Genomic DNA, 14,447 nt, shown 5'->3' with positions numbered 1-14,447 from the left:
ACAAAAAAAACCCTTCAAATTATGTTTAACTTAAAATCATTGATAAGGAGTCGAATAACTATTGTGCCTTCTTGTATTTTTTTTTATCAATTTAAGATAATAACAATGTTTCCCCTTTAATCCAAAAGGCCTTGGGTTGCAAGAAATATTTTATAAATTAAAGAAGCGATGAGTATACGTCTATGTAACTGCAACAAAACACATTTTGATTTATGGTCATTTATCGTTATGATGTTCTCTGTCTTTTCCAATTCTGGTTTGTGATTTCACATTGATATTTTCTCACTGTTTTGTATCTCTACTGATACAAACACGTACATGACCCATGATATATATTTTTGCATTCTCTCTTTTATTCGTACTGATGTGTTGGCTTACAAACTATTATCTGAAATTGCTCATGATAAGCAAAAAACATGTCTCATTACATAATATCATAAACTGGGAAATGAGCAAGGAATTGAGACTACGAAAAATACAACAAACTTCGTTTTTTTATTTAAACAAATGAAAGTTTATTGTTCAGGTTAAATATTTTGAAAACAAAGCAAAGATTTAAAATTGTTATTTTATTTCGTTGATTTATTAAACATATACTTTATCGTTATTGTTAACGAATGATATGATTTGCTTGCGCAAAACAAGTAACATTTGTATGTTTAACATATTGTGTTTGTATTTTACTATTTTATAGCCCCAACAACAACAGCTCGACCAGCTGCTCAACCAGTAACAACAGCAGCAGGTTAGTTTTGTAACAGTTCCTCAAGTTAGTACACATATATTTTCCTTCACGTTTTGTTGAAGGGCATTTGAAAGTCACCTTTAAAATTGCATTTTTTATAACATTGAAGAATATTGTTATGAAACTCCTCGAAGAATAGGGAAATCCTAGAAATTTTATTTTTGACCTGCAGTAAAAATAATATAAGAAATAACATGTCTTATTAACCATGACATCATAAACAATACTTGTTTTGTATCACGGAACATTCCTTTGAATCTAGGTGACTTTGTTATAATTTTTAAACATCTTGTATGAAAAATTTCTTTTGCTTGATTCTACCATACTTATTCGACCATTTACATCCAGATGGCTTTTACTATTATGTACACATGGTTTACAAAACAAAACGATTTGGTGAAAATTTTGATTATCTAATAAATCATAATTGGTTTTGTTTATTGTTCAGACCGTACTGATTATAAGAAATATGTGAATGACTATTGCCTATTCGGACGATACGACCTTATCTTCTTTGAAACACATTTGAAAATGACATGTGTAAAAAAAAAGGCAAAACGTGCTTTGCAGGCAGATTTGACCTAAATTATGAAAATTGCATTCCATAAACTTCTAATCCATTTAAACCTTAATCAGACGACCTACAAAAATAGAAAATAAAATGGAATACAGATATTGTTTTCTTTTACATCTATAGCTTATCAGGCTCAAAGGACCAGTGTAATAATAATTAATTCCTTAAAATCTGTTTAAGATACATGTAGGTGAAAGCCTTTGCTATCATACAAGAAACTTTAAACTTCTAATAAAGGTTATCAATCAAACTATTAATTTTACCTTTATTTCATGACAGCTCCCCAAACACGTTCTATAACATGTAATACATGTGGAGATTTTGACCAGTTGATTCCCTGCTACAGTAGAGACGTTTACGGAAACAGTTCTACCTCAGTATGTCCTTCTGGATATGACTATTGTATGACAGATGTTTATCAAGATACCAATGGCAATACAGATGTATTTAAAAGGTACTATCTTTCTTTTGAATCAACTCTTATGTTTGTTGTTTGGCTGTTGTAGCGCTATTAAACTTATTAAAAGCTATCTTTATAATAAATACCAAATTATCTCTTCTTAGCATTTTTGGTATTCGAGTTGAAATAAAGGTATGTTAAATTTAGATACAAAAGTGATCTCATGCATTAGATCACTTTTGTATTGGTTCTTTCACAGTAAACTCACAGAAAACGGCATGTTTTATAAGAAATGAAATGAATAAAAGAACAAGAACAAAATTACATTTCAACCTCAACAATATAAAAAAATAAGCTGTAAAATAGTATGTGAAGTATTTTATCACTAAGTATAAATATGTTGTGAATTCAAAGAGACAAACATTTTAATACAACTGCAAATAACACTGCCGAAAGCCTGATTTAGGAGAGTCATATGATCGTCGTGGTACAATGTAAATATTTCGTTTTTGTTATCATTTTTATAGAGGTTTTTTTTGAAAATTATACAAACTGGTTAGAAATAAGTTTATAAATATAAGGTTTTGAAAACCAAAGATAAAAATAAATACACTGGAGCATTTGTAAGAACGATCTAAGCTTTTAATTGTAAAACATCTGTTCACTTGTTATACATATTTTATTATCATAAAATATTATTTTGTATAACATTTTATAATACTAAAATATGTATAACAAGTAAACAGATGTTTTACAATTAAAAGCTTAGATCATTCTTACTAATGCTTCAGTGTATTTATTTTTATCTTTGGTTTTCAAAACCTTATATTTATAAACTTATTTTTAACCAGTTTGTATAATTTTCAAATCTTCAAATTTTACTATCTTGGGTGGATAAATATCGTAATCAACAGGTTATATGGTAGAATCCATATTTACATTACATGGTGAAGATTTTTTTCTATTATATTATTGCTAAAAAGAAATTAAAACAACATACCTGAAGTGAATTGTATACGTGTAATTGTTCTTTTTAGGTGTGTAACAAAACAAGTATGCGACTCAAAATGGACAAATGATTCTGCCAATTATAACTATTGTTCGCAATACGGGGTTGTTAACAATCCAAATGCACATGAATGCCACTTTTGTTGCACAGGAGATCTCTGTAATACCAACATGAAGCCTTTATCTTCTTCGTTAGTAAAATAACCTTGAAGAAAAAGATATATATGAACATTATATCTCAAATAAATTATTTTTCATACATTACCTTTGATCTGTTATTTCTTATAGTTTAAACGACTGTCTATTTCTAAATTAAGAATATATTTTTTGTAATTGAAAGCTTGTTCTGAAGATTGTCATTTAGAAGCAAGGCATAAAGAAAAAAAGACAGAAATTCAAATTATCCGTTCATCAATTAAGAAAGTAATACGATACAAAGTTCCAAACTTTCTCTAGCAATATTTACCTTAGATGATTGTTCTTTTTTGGTCCTTGTTGGTCATATAGGTCATAACGTTTTCAAGCACTTATGTTTCATTGGCTTTCATTTTTTTGGATTTGAGCGTTACTGATAAAGGTAAATCCAGAAAAGTCCTTTGAACGGAACTTATATATCGAGTGTTATTTTCAAAGTCCAGAAAACTTAAGGGTGTGAATAAAAACAATACGCAATGATATATATATATATATATATTAAAAATACATTTTACAGTTTAGCATAACGTATGTAATGACAGTACCCTGGGATAATTCTGTTCTATGAATACATCCTAGCGCTTTGTCGGGTACATGCTGCATTATCTTTATTTCTTCTCTCTGCTGTGCTGCGCTGTGCTGTGCTTTGTTTTTTTTTTTTCTTCTTTTCTATCAAAATAAGAAGATATGGTATGACTGCAATAAGACAACTCTCCATTTCAGATAAAATGACGTAGAAGGTTGGCAACTATAGGTCTTCAACAATGAGCAAAACCCATACCGCATATTTTTTGTTATTATAAAATCCACATGCATCCAGTCATCCCATATTGTCTGATAGAACATATACTGTTTTATTTTTTCTGCAATTAAAGCTTGGGATGGTCATCTTAAGATGCATTATTTTAAAAGAATAAAAATAAAAATTATTCAAGCATATACTGATATATTAATTTTTCGAACCCTTCATCAATAGATATGCCATCATTCGGGGTTCAATCATCAATTTTATGTTATAGTCTTAAACTTGATCTAGTAAGCATGTCTCCTACACTTCTATGTTTTCCATAGGCAACTATTGCTTCAACTTTGAACACTTCTGCACATTCGTCGTCAAACTGCAATAAAGGCCAATATTTCATGATACATTTTTTTTTTACTTTTCCCTATATATGAATTATATTTAATTATAAAAATTAAAGGAATATTTTCTTTTTTTCTTCAAATGTATATTTGTTTTTGTGAGGTTGTTTTCAACATTAAATTCTTTAGGAAGAAATGATAATTCAAGCTTTGTTAAATTGATATAATTTTCCATAGTATGGCACGTAGAAACAGGTTTATATCATGTGTTGCTACGAGATGGCTGAAGATCAGTTTTTTCTTTGCTGAACATATTTCGACATCGTAGTTTTCTTGCAATTTCATCATATTTTTTAAGTATAGACAATTTTACTTGATGACTCTGGTATAGATTTCAAGCCTTTCGCCAACGGAATATATTTCTGATTTGATAGTTGGCATTTTGATAGATTAACTACATCCTTTTTTGCATGTGCAGCTTTTTCTGCATATTATTTTCATTCCGTCCTTTTTTATTGTAGAATCGGAATTTTTGCTTTTTAGTATTTCTTTTAAGACGACGTGTCATTATTGAGTTCACATTTAGTGATGCTCTTATCTACGTGCCTTTATTGAACTTACATTTAATGGCTGAAGAATATTAAGGTTTACACATGACATAAACCTTGAAAAGAGATCCGTCAACATTTACGTGGGTTGATAGGGGATATAAGATTGCAATTATTCGCTTTGGTTATGTTTTTATGAGTTACATTATATTATTGCGTGGATTTATTTTCAAAATATATCTGGCCATAAAGTATTTTCAACTTGATTGCAATTGTGGTTAACGTTGCAAGGGACGCTTCAGCTGTCGTGGGACCCAGTATCGCTATGTTTGTAGTTGATATGTATTTAATTCCCTCAGTTTTTTCACTCGGTTTGATTGCATCGATAACCTACTGGTGCCTCTTATTTTTTCAGTCCAATTTTTTTATGGTGCTAATTGATTACCAATCTCATTCCATCATTCTTTCATATATTGCATGTGTTAATTTTAAATTTACCGTGTATGTTTTGAAGATCAAATACTTCTTGCCAAAATGGATATTACAGTATTGTATAAGGGCTAAGAAATCTGGGTAGTTATTCCAGATAGATAAATTTAGTGCGTAAAATGTTTTTGACTAGGTATTGATAGGAATAAAGAATTTGATAGGGTAAGTGTTTCATTACTGTTATTTTTTCCATTTGTGTTTTCCAAATTTCTTAAGTATTTTCGATTTCTTGGGATGATAGTTTAAATTTTCAATTTCATTAGATATACGGAGAAATTTATCCCAAGAAGTGTAAATATGCTGGGACCTCTCTAATCACCACTTATCACATAGAATTTTGGCTAAACGTTTTCGTCCCACTCCAAACAATATTTGTCTTGTCTAAATGTATATTTAATATGGTCGTATAAACCTGCAAATTTGTCCAGAGTACAGATAGATGCATCCGAAGACTCATCAAGTATAAGAGAGAATTATCGTGTGCAAACTGTGAAATGAGATACTCTTAGTCATATTTAGTGATTCCTTTAATTCGGTCATGATTATTTCGTATGAGTATATCAAGAATTTCTGCACATACTGAAAATATATACAGCATCTTATAATCTAAATAAACCTCTAAAAGATGGAAATTTTATGTTACTGCAGATTAAATTGTAGTATAACAAGTCATGGTCCGATGTTTGATAGTTGGTCCGAAATTGAATAAGTCCAATCAGCTTTTAATAAATATCCAAGAAAAAGAGTCGAACGCCTTTTCAAATCAATAAAAAAGATAAATCAGGCATTTTCTTCTGAATACAATAACATATCATATATTAATCTTGTATTCTCACCAATATATCGTTAATATATACATCTCGTTTCATTACTATTATAAGAAGTGACACGATAGACTTAATCGCTCTACAATACAGCTAGACCTGAGTTTCGTGTGTTTAAAAGACTCATAGGTCGCCAGGTATTCATATATTGTCTTGATTTACCCCCTTTGGTATACAAGTGATTATTTCCCTTTTTAGAGATACTGACATTTCACCCATATCATACCCATAGTTGATTGACCGTAGAACAAATTTACCAAAATTTGTGGAAAAATTCACTGATATATTCATCTGTTCCCGGACTTTTTTTTATGTTCCATTCTTTTAATTGCTGCTGTAAATTCAGAATAAGATATTTTCCCCATCAAGATATCTCGAATCTCATTTTTTAGTTTTGGAACTCCTCAATTTAGAATTACCTTATTTAAATCAATATTTTCGATTGTTTCTTCTTTTAAGATATCACTTTTCGGCATCTGTTAAAACATGTGCTTGATTATTTATACAAAGACCTTCATTATTGATTGTTTTTTTAACAAATTATTTGTTTCTAAATTGAGGAAATATTTTGAGGATCTTTCTCCTTCCTGTACCTGTTGCATTTTTGAACGTACATAAATATTTACATCGCATTTTTCTTCGTCCTTAACATTCATAGTTCAGATTGTGTTGGTGATGAAATTGCCAAGAGTCTCTTTGAATTTGATGCGACTGTTATAAAAGTGAGAGTTAGCTAGCTTTAAAACCAGGTTTAATCCACCATTTTCTACTTAAGAAAATGTCTGTACCAAGTCAGGAATATGACAGATGTTAGTCATTTGTTTGATGTGTTTGAGCTTTTGATTTTGCCATTTGATTAGGGACTTTCCTTTTTGAATTTTCCTCGGAGTTCGGTATTTTTGTGATTTTACTTTTTTTTTTGTTTAGTATATTTTCTGCGTAGAACTCTCGGAAGGGATCAATTAGAATTTTTTTCTTTCGCAGATTATTAACTTTTTAAATAGTTGCAAGTACATTAATCTAGTGCTTGATTTAGGTCAATTCAATTTGATAGTTGCAAGTTTATAATGCTTGATTTTGTAGGGTAGTCATTATTTAGTCCATATAAATTAACTACTGCTATTTTTCCCCTGCATTCTTAATATTCACGCCCAAGACATTTTCAATTTTATTTTTCGTTATTTTCTTTATTCATAATTATTTTTATTTGATAGTAAAATGGCGACTCCTCTTTTTAATACAATGTAAGTGGCAAAAGAATTAAAAACCGATTCTTCTCCACACTGGTTCTAACAAATGATTTATCTTTTTCAGTAATGTGCTTGTCTTACAAAATGTAAATTTGACAGATTTTGATTTTAAGTATTTGAGCGCATCTCTGTTCTCCTTAGTATTTAAACCTTGAGAGTTATATGAGAAAATTTTATTGTATCCTCAGTCATTTGCAAATTCCTCTGGTTATACTTTGACTCATATGAAAGTCTACGAAAGCAAAAAGCTATATAGTATTGTACATGTAAAAAACTTAACAAAGTAACAATTTACCGTCATGCATGAAGAAAACCTTTGTAAAACACTGAAAAACATAAAAATAATAAATAAAAACTTAGCACTTTTTTCAAAAGAACATATTTAGATGATATAAGGTTAATAAACTAAAAAATGCGAAAACAATTGAGTATTACAATTGAGTATTACATCCACTTGAAGTATTCCGTTGGAACTCTTCAGGAAGACCTGAGAGCACGCCCTCTTTTTTATGGTGGGGTTCGTGTAGCTAATCCTAAGTTTTATGTGAAGTTCTTTTTTTTTTTTTTTTTAGGGGGGGGCATGGTGTTGTCGGTTTAAAGAGGAAACTTTTTTCACAGTGACTTCGTTCGATTAGTTGCCATTCTGTATATAAAGACAGTGCAAATTCCATAGGAACTCCTTTTACAGCTAAATCTATTGCCTTTTTTCTTTGAAATTTCGTAAAAAAATATAACATGAAATGGACAGTTCACATGCAATTCTATTTTTCGAAAAGGTCAACATTTATATGCCTCGAACTTCTATGAGTTTAAACTTATACTACAATTCTGTACTACCCCTCTACTTACTTTAAAGGGGCATAAGCTGTCAAATTCATATTCAGTGATTTGATTCAAATTCTCATATTTGATTTATAACATACAAAAACGTATATTCAAACTACAATAAGTCAAAAATACGCAATTAACAATGCAGGGAGTCGATAATATTTATCAGCATATCGTGTGTAATTTTCGTCTAGACTTCATCTTTTTAACTATCGAAGTGACCTCCGAAGACTGCTGACGGTTATCTAACCCGATATAGACATAACATTAAATAAGAAAAGATAGCGACCAGATTTAAATAAATAGGTTAATCATCATTTATACCTGTATAAGAATGTTCTTTTGTGGATCGAATCTGTCAACGAAATGGTTGATCCTTGTTTCACTTTCAATGTTGACATTCTTTTCGTTTAAATAGCTGAACACGCCCAGTACATGTGAAACCCAACTCCAGCTAAATGGTTAAATTGAAGTTCACATGAATACGGAATCACATGAGGTCGAATTATTCACTTGCAATTGAAAAATACATCAATTATGTTTCTTAGCTTATTTTGACAAATTTAGGCCAAACGACATATTACTTAAAAAATTCGTCTTTTATTAATACTTAAAACAAAAGATTCGTATTTTAAATTTTTGTATAAATCGTATTTAATGCCCCTTTAAGTCTGCCTGAGAATTCATTTTTTATACAAGTAAAATTGTGTCTCTATGGAAACATGGATATCATATCTGGAAAACAGTAGTTTAAGGATGTACACCTCTGAGGAGCCCAGAATTTCTAGAATTAAGCTTTTTTTCTTACCTGATTTTTTAGTTTATATGACTGTAAAAAAAGTAATTTATGAAGAAAAAGTTATATGGTGGTGCACTTCTATTTTTGCTTCGGCCATTTGAAAGTACCCAATTTTAATGATTTTTTCAGTTTTCATCAACTTTTACCCATTTTTGTGCTATTATCATGTCCAAAAAAAATAACAGTTTAAAAATTAAACTTTTGTTCATACTTTCATTAAGGGTGAGGTAGACCAATCTGAATAAATTTAACTGAAAAAAACCATAGGCTGGTGTTAATATTAGAAAGTTTTATAACATTTTGTTACTTTTTCGTGTCAAATTGACCATGCTGTCAATTTGTTAATTTGGGAGTTATAACTTTTTTTTACAACAAAATGCATTTTATTTCAACTTCTTTGTTAAAAATTATTGAAAAAATACATATCTTAGAATTTTGAAATGAAAAAATTGATATGGAATGTACATATTTTTTGTCGAATAATTTCTTTGTACCCCTGATCCCTTGTCTCAACATTTTGGCCGATGACACTGACCAGATTGGTTATAAAATTTGAAAATTTGATTTCTCAAAAACTACCTGTTGTAATTACACATTTTTTTCACAATGTTTAGTTTGATTATAATATTTTTTAAATTCATTGATAATTTCCACTTGTATAACACCGTATCAGATAGTCTTCATAAATTCGTTTTTGTTCATCTTAGGTTTACCATGTACATTTAACATAGCTCAGTTCTCATCACCAATATTGATTATTTATAATTATTTTGATTGTTTGTTTAAATTGAAATAAATTTGAAGCTTCAATTCAAATTTTTACCAACTCTTCAATTTTACGAAGTCTCCATTTTTTGTTTCTTTTTTTAACTCATTATCTTTTTTAAATCTTCTGAAATGTACCAAAAATCCATATGCATTGATAACCTTGGATAACAGTTTTCTCTGGACTACAGCCGAAACTCAACATTTTTAATCGTATCACTCGATTGAATTTGTCATAAACATATTGATGTTGAAGTGGAGGTTTTACCATTAACAGTTTCGATAAAATCTGGCGTTGTAAATTGGGCACGTTCGGCAGATTAAAATTGTCGCATACGTTTGGACGAGGTAAGAATTAGACACGTTTTGGAGAAGTGAAACTGGACAAGAATGAACTGGACATGTGTGGGCGATAATTAATTTAAAGAACATGTTTGTGCGAAATGGACACTTTTCTGCGAAGCAGACACGTTAAGGGGAATAGACACATTTGTGATTTTTACACATTTAAGGGAGTAGGCCGCGGTAACCCCAAAGTTTTCCTCTCGTTTAATTTTTCTTTTATTTATACTGAAATAGGAGGGGGTCCATGCATCATCTGCCAAACTGTTGTTGAAATTCACCCTTGCATTTTATGTTAAGGATATATTGAATATGACCAGTTTTGGGTTACCCTAAAAAAAACAGCCGAAATCACTAGTACGCATATATTATTGTGTGGTTTTGCTCATGTTCTCATTAGGAATACCCTTGACTGTTAAAATGCGTACTAGAAATATATTTTAGAGTAAATCTGAAATGTCATTGTAATATTTGTAGCCTGAATGTAAATAAACGGTATAAAATTATTAATAAGGCGAATATTCTGGCCAGATCAAATGACAAATTTATTTTTGAAACTTTGGCAGAAAAAAAATGGCCTTTAATTCCAGCAAAAAATTAGTTATACAGTTATTGTTGATTAGCCTTGAAACAAAAATGAATTTAACCGTTTGAAACCTTCATACACGTTGGCTTAAAGGGACAAGAAAAAAGGAAAACTTTTAGACAAAATTATTTTTTTCTGTTCAAACCTTCTACTGTCTCTGTTTACATTATTTTCTTGGGGTTAAGGGAAAATTGTATTGTCCCAATAAATATTTTAGTCAATTTTATATGGAATAACAGTAATATTCAGTATGGGACGAATACCCTTGGGACGATTGATTTGATTTTTGGTGTTTTAACGCCACTTTTAAGCACCGCTTTTGGGCTATTTCGTGGCGGCCAGTTTTTTTTGGTGGAGGAAGCCGGAGTACCCGGAGAAAACCACCGACCTTCGATAGGAAAACTAACAATCCTAGTCAATCAAGATTGGAGTCGAGTGCACCCGCACGAGCGGAGTACGAACTCACAACCTCAGTGTTGACTGGCTAGTGATTACAGTAGTAACTACTTTCCCTCCCTTGGGACGAATTGACATATCAATATTATTATACATAATGTTGGTTTCTCTCTCCAGACTACAAATTGCCTAGTAATCAGTTAGCAGACGCTAGAAAAATTCAATGTTTGGCAGTCTGTCACTATTTAAGTACTATCTTTGTGCTAATGTAGATTATCTGTTAGCATTAGCTTGTACGGGGATGGATGTTCATATCATATCTTCTACAATAATGCCGTTTGTATTTAAAAAGCCAAAGAAATACAGTTAAGTACAGCCTATTTACCAATAGTTTAGCACTGAAATCTTATAATTTCTTCATTCAATCCATTTTTTTCCAATTCAATTTTTCTCAAACCTTCCAAGATCATATCTTCTACAATAATGCCGTTTGTATTTAAAAAGCCAAAGAAATACAGTTAAGTACAGCCTATTTACCAATAGTTTAGCACTGAAATCTTATAATTTCTTCTTTCAATCCATTTTTTTCCAATTCAATTCTTCTCAAACCTTCCAAGGTTTTGATCTAAATGATATTAAGACACTATAGATGTTCCAAAGACTCCTCAATACATACTAGTTGTTTTTAAAGCATTTCATGTATGAATGGTATTTAATTTTCTACCTTTCAGTTTTTGGTTATTTAAGCTGCACAAATGACTTAAAATAAGTTGTCTCCTATACCCCAGGTCAACCCCATTAAGTACAAGTTATCTCCTTAAATGTTAATTATTTCCTTTTGTATGGTCTTACACTCATATATGTGTTTTTCTAGTATGTCACCGACTTAAATATTTCATATTTTAATTGAACATTATCCATCTTATCGTTCAAGTTTGTTTTTTTTATTTTGATATTATGTATTCATTTTAGGAAGTGGTCCAGTTGCAGATCGTGTATTAGTTATTTTACATATACACATTTAATTAAACTGGAGTACTTACACGTCAGAAGTCTTATAAAAGATGTACACTTTCGAGGAGCCAAAAATTTCTAGAATTAAACTTTTTTTCTTAACCTAATTTTTTGGTTTATATGACTGTAAAAAAATAATAGGTGAAGAAAAAATCATATGGTGATGCACTTCTTTTTTTGCTACGGCCATTTAAAAGTACCCAATTCTGATGATTTTCCCATTTTTCATCAATTTTTACCCATTTTTGGGATATTATAATGAAAAAATTCACAGTTTCACAAATCAACTTTTTTTTCATACTTTCAATAAAGATGAAGTAGACCAATCTGAATATATTCAACTTAAAACAGACTATAGGTTGGTGTTAATAATGGAAAGTTTTATAAAATTTTGTTGCTTTTTTGTGTAAAATTTACCATGCTGTCGATTTTGTAAATTTGGGTTTTTTCTCTTTTTTTTAGAACAAAAAGCATATTATTTCAACTTCTTTGTTATAAATGATTGAAAAAATACATATCTAAGAAATTTGAAACGAAAAAATTGATATGGGATGTACATGTTTCTGGTAAAATCATTTCTTGTAACCTTCACCCATTTTCTCAACATTTTGGCTAATGAGACTGACTTGATTGGTAATAAAATTTGAAAATTTTATTACTCAAAAACTACTTATTGTAAATGCTCAATTTTTTCGCAGAGTTCAGTTTGATTATAATATATTTTAAATTCATTGATATTTTCCACTTGTATCAGATGTTTTGGAAATAATTCACGAACGAGATTTCAATAAGACTGAAATATCAGAAGAATACATCCTTAGCATAACAAAATATCAATGAATATTAAGCATCTCCCGAAAAGAATCGTGTTTTTGAAACAGCTGTATTTACATGGTGTGATCAACTGTTACAATCAATTGCTCTTATTTAAAGATAAGACTACAAACTGCATGACTGTACTAGCCTTGTCACAGATAAAATTAGGCCAATGCGTACAACACTCTTATCTAACAAAATATACGTATATTGAGACTTTGGAAAATGTGGCTTTTCTTAGGAATAATTCAGTTTTCTTTTGGTAGGATCAACTGTTCAAATCTTTGCTTATATCAATTTTACATAAACACTTAATTATGTATCTTTTTCAAAACAGGATAAAGAAATTAATAGATTTCAGGAAAAAAATATTTAAAACTAAATAGACTTAAACGTCAATTATACACATTCATACATAAGAATCTTTCTAATGGTATATAGATCAATCAATTGTCATTTTATTCGTTTGTTCGTTTGTCCATCCATCAATATTTTTTTGTAAATAAAAACAGTCTCCGTAATAGGAACAAAATTTTCTTAACTTATTGCAATGTATATGTTCCGCACCATAGGAGTATTTGGATCATATATTCATATAGTCCGCCTGTACATGTATGGTCCTGATATTTAATACGACGAAAGCTGCATTAGGTATGAACCTTCGATGTGTCATTAATTAGAAGTTTCTAATTGTGACTTATCTGATCAAATGGTAATTATTGCTACATGATTAATGAAATAAAGTGAATTTTACTCACAGTATAGTGTACGTTTTACGTGGTTATCGTTTTTTCCTTACGAAACACAATATAATAGAGAAACAAAGAATATGGGGTATCCATCCTTGAGACAAAATCAGTGCATGCACAACAAAAAAACACACAAAAGCAAAGGAACTGCGCTTTTATTGCTATTCTTCATATCAAAGTCATAGTGAGGCCTTCAACACAGCGAAATAATCTCTCACCTCACTGCAAGTTTAAGACGTCCCTAGTACCGGCTGGAGCGAAATTCTTTGCAATAATAATTTGGATAGAATATATCGATTTCGGCTTTAGAATATAACTTCAAGAAATATTCAAACGAACTGTTAAACAAGAACTCAACTGTTTACTACATATGCACTTAGGACACTGCACCGTCTTTTTATCTTTTGTTTTCTTTTATTTTCAAGTTTTTATTTGTTTTCAGTAAATGAAAATTCTTGAATAATTCAAATCATTTTTAGTTACTTAATGTGTTCATACTCCTTTTCGTACGAGTTTACAATCCCATTAGTTTATATGTGCTGTCCCTTTTTTCCTATGCATGTACTATTGTTACTGTTAGACCGTATGAGTTGGAGTAAAAACACATCAATAAAGTGAAAATAAGTAGAAATAAAAAGAACTAAAAAAAATAAAATAATCTAAATGACGGGTAAAGAATAAAAAATGCCATTCCCCAAGCGCCAGTGTTTTCACTTACGGACGCAAAAGTTGACAGGACAAATGCGCTTTAAAATGAATTGAATCTAACGAAGGCAAGATAAAAGATACAATAATGTTTAGACAAAATGTAAAAGATTAAGGATTTCAGTAAGTAAGTTGTGCCTTTTTTGGTTCGGAGGACGAGCTGTGTGTTCCTGAGAAGGACAATTATTCGAAAAATATCTATACGGTCTAAATACTCATATGATCCGGCTCGTTAATATCCAAACGAATATATGCTCATATGGTCCGGTCATACGCGTAAAATTTATAGCGATGCTTTTAAATAGCTTGTTTAAGTCCTTAATTCTTATCA

At 30.2% G+C, this 14,447-nt stretch overlaps 1 long non-coding RNA gene across 1 annotated transcript; it reads left to right on the top strand.

Annotated features, from left to right (window-relative positions):
• Positions 1 to 673: 673 nt before the first annotated feature.
• Positions 674 to 2,951, top strand: LOC127729303 (uncharacterized). The gene is made up of 3 exons (XR_007994581.1): positions 674 to 745; positions 1,599 to 1,773; positions 2,757 to 2,951. It is a non-coding gene; the product is annotated as an uncharacterized LOC127729303 (long non-coding RNA).
• The last annotated feature ends 11,496 nt before the right edge of the window (positions 2,952 to 14,447 follow it).

This window comes from Mytilus californianus, unplaced genomic scaffold (assembly GCF_021869535.1).
Source record: "Mytilus californianus isolate M0D057914Y unplaced genomic scaffold, xbMytCali1.0.p SCAF_2, whole genome shotgun sequence".
NCBI lineage: Eukaryota > Metazoa > Mollusca > Bivalvia > Mytilida > Mytilidae > Mytilus > Mytilus californianus.
This window is presented reverse-complemented; position numbering and strand designations above follow the sequence as displayed.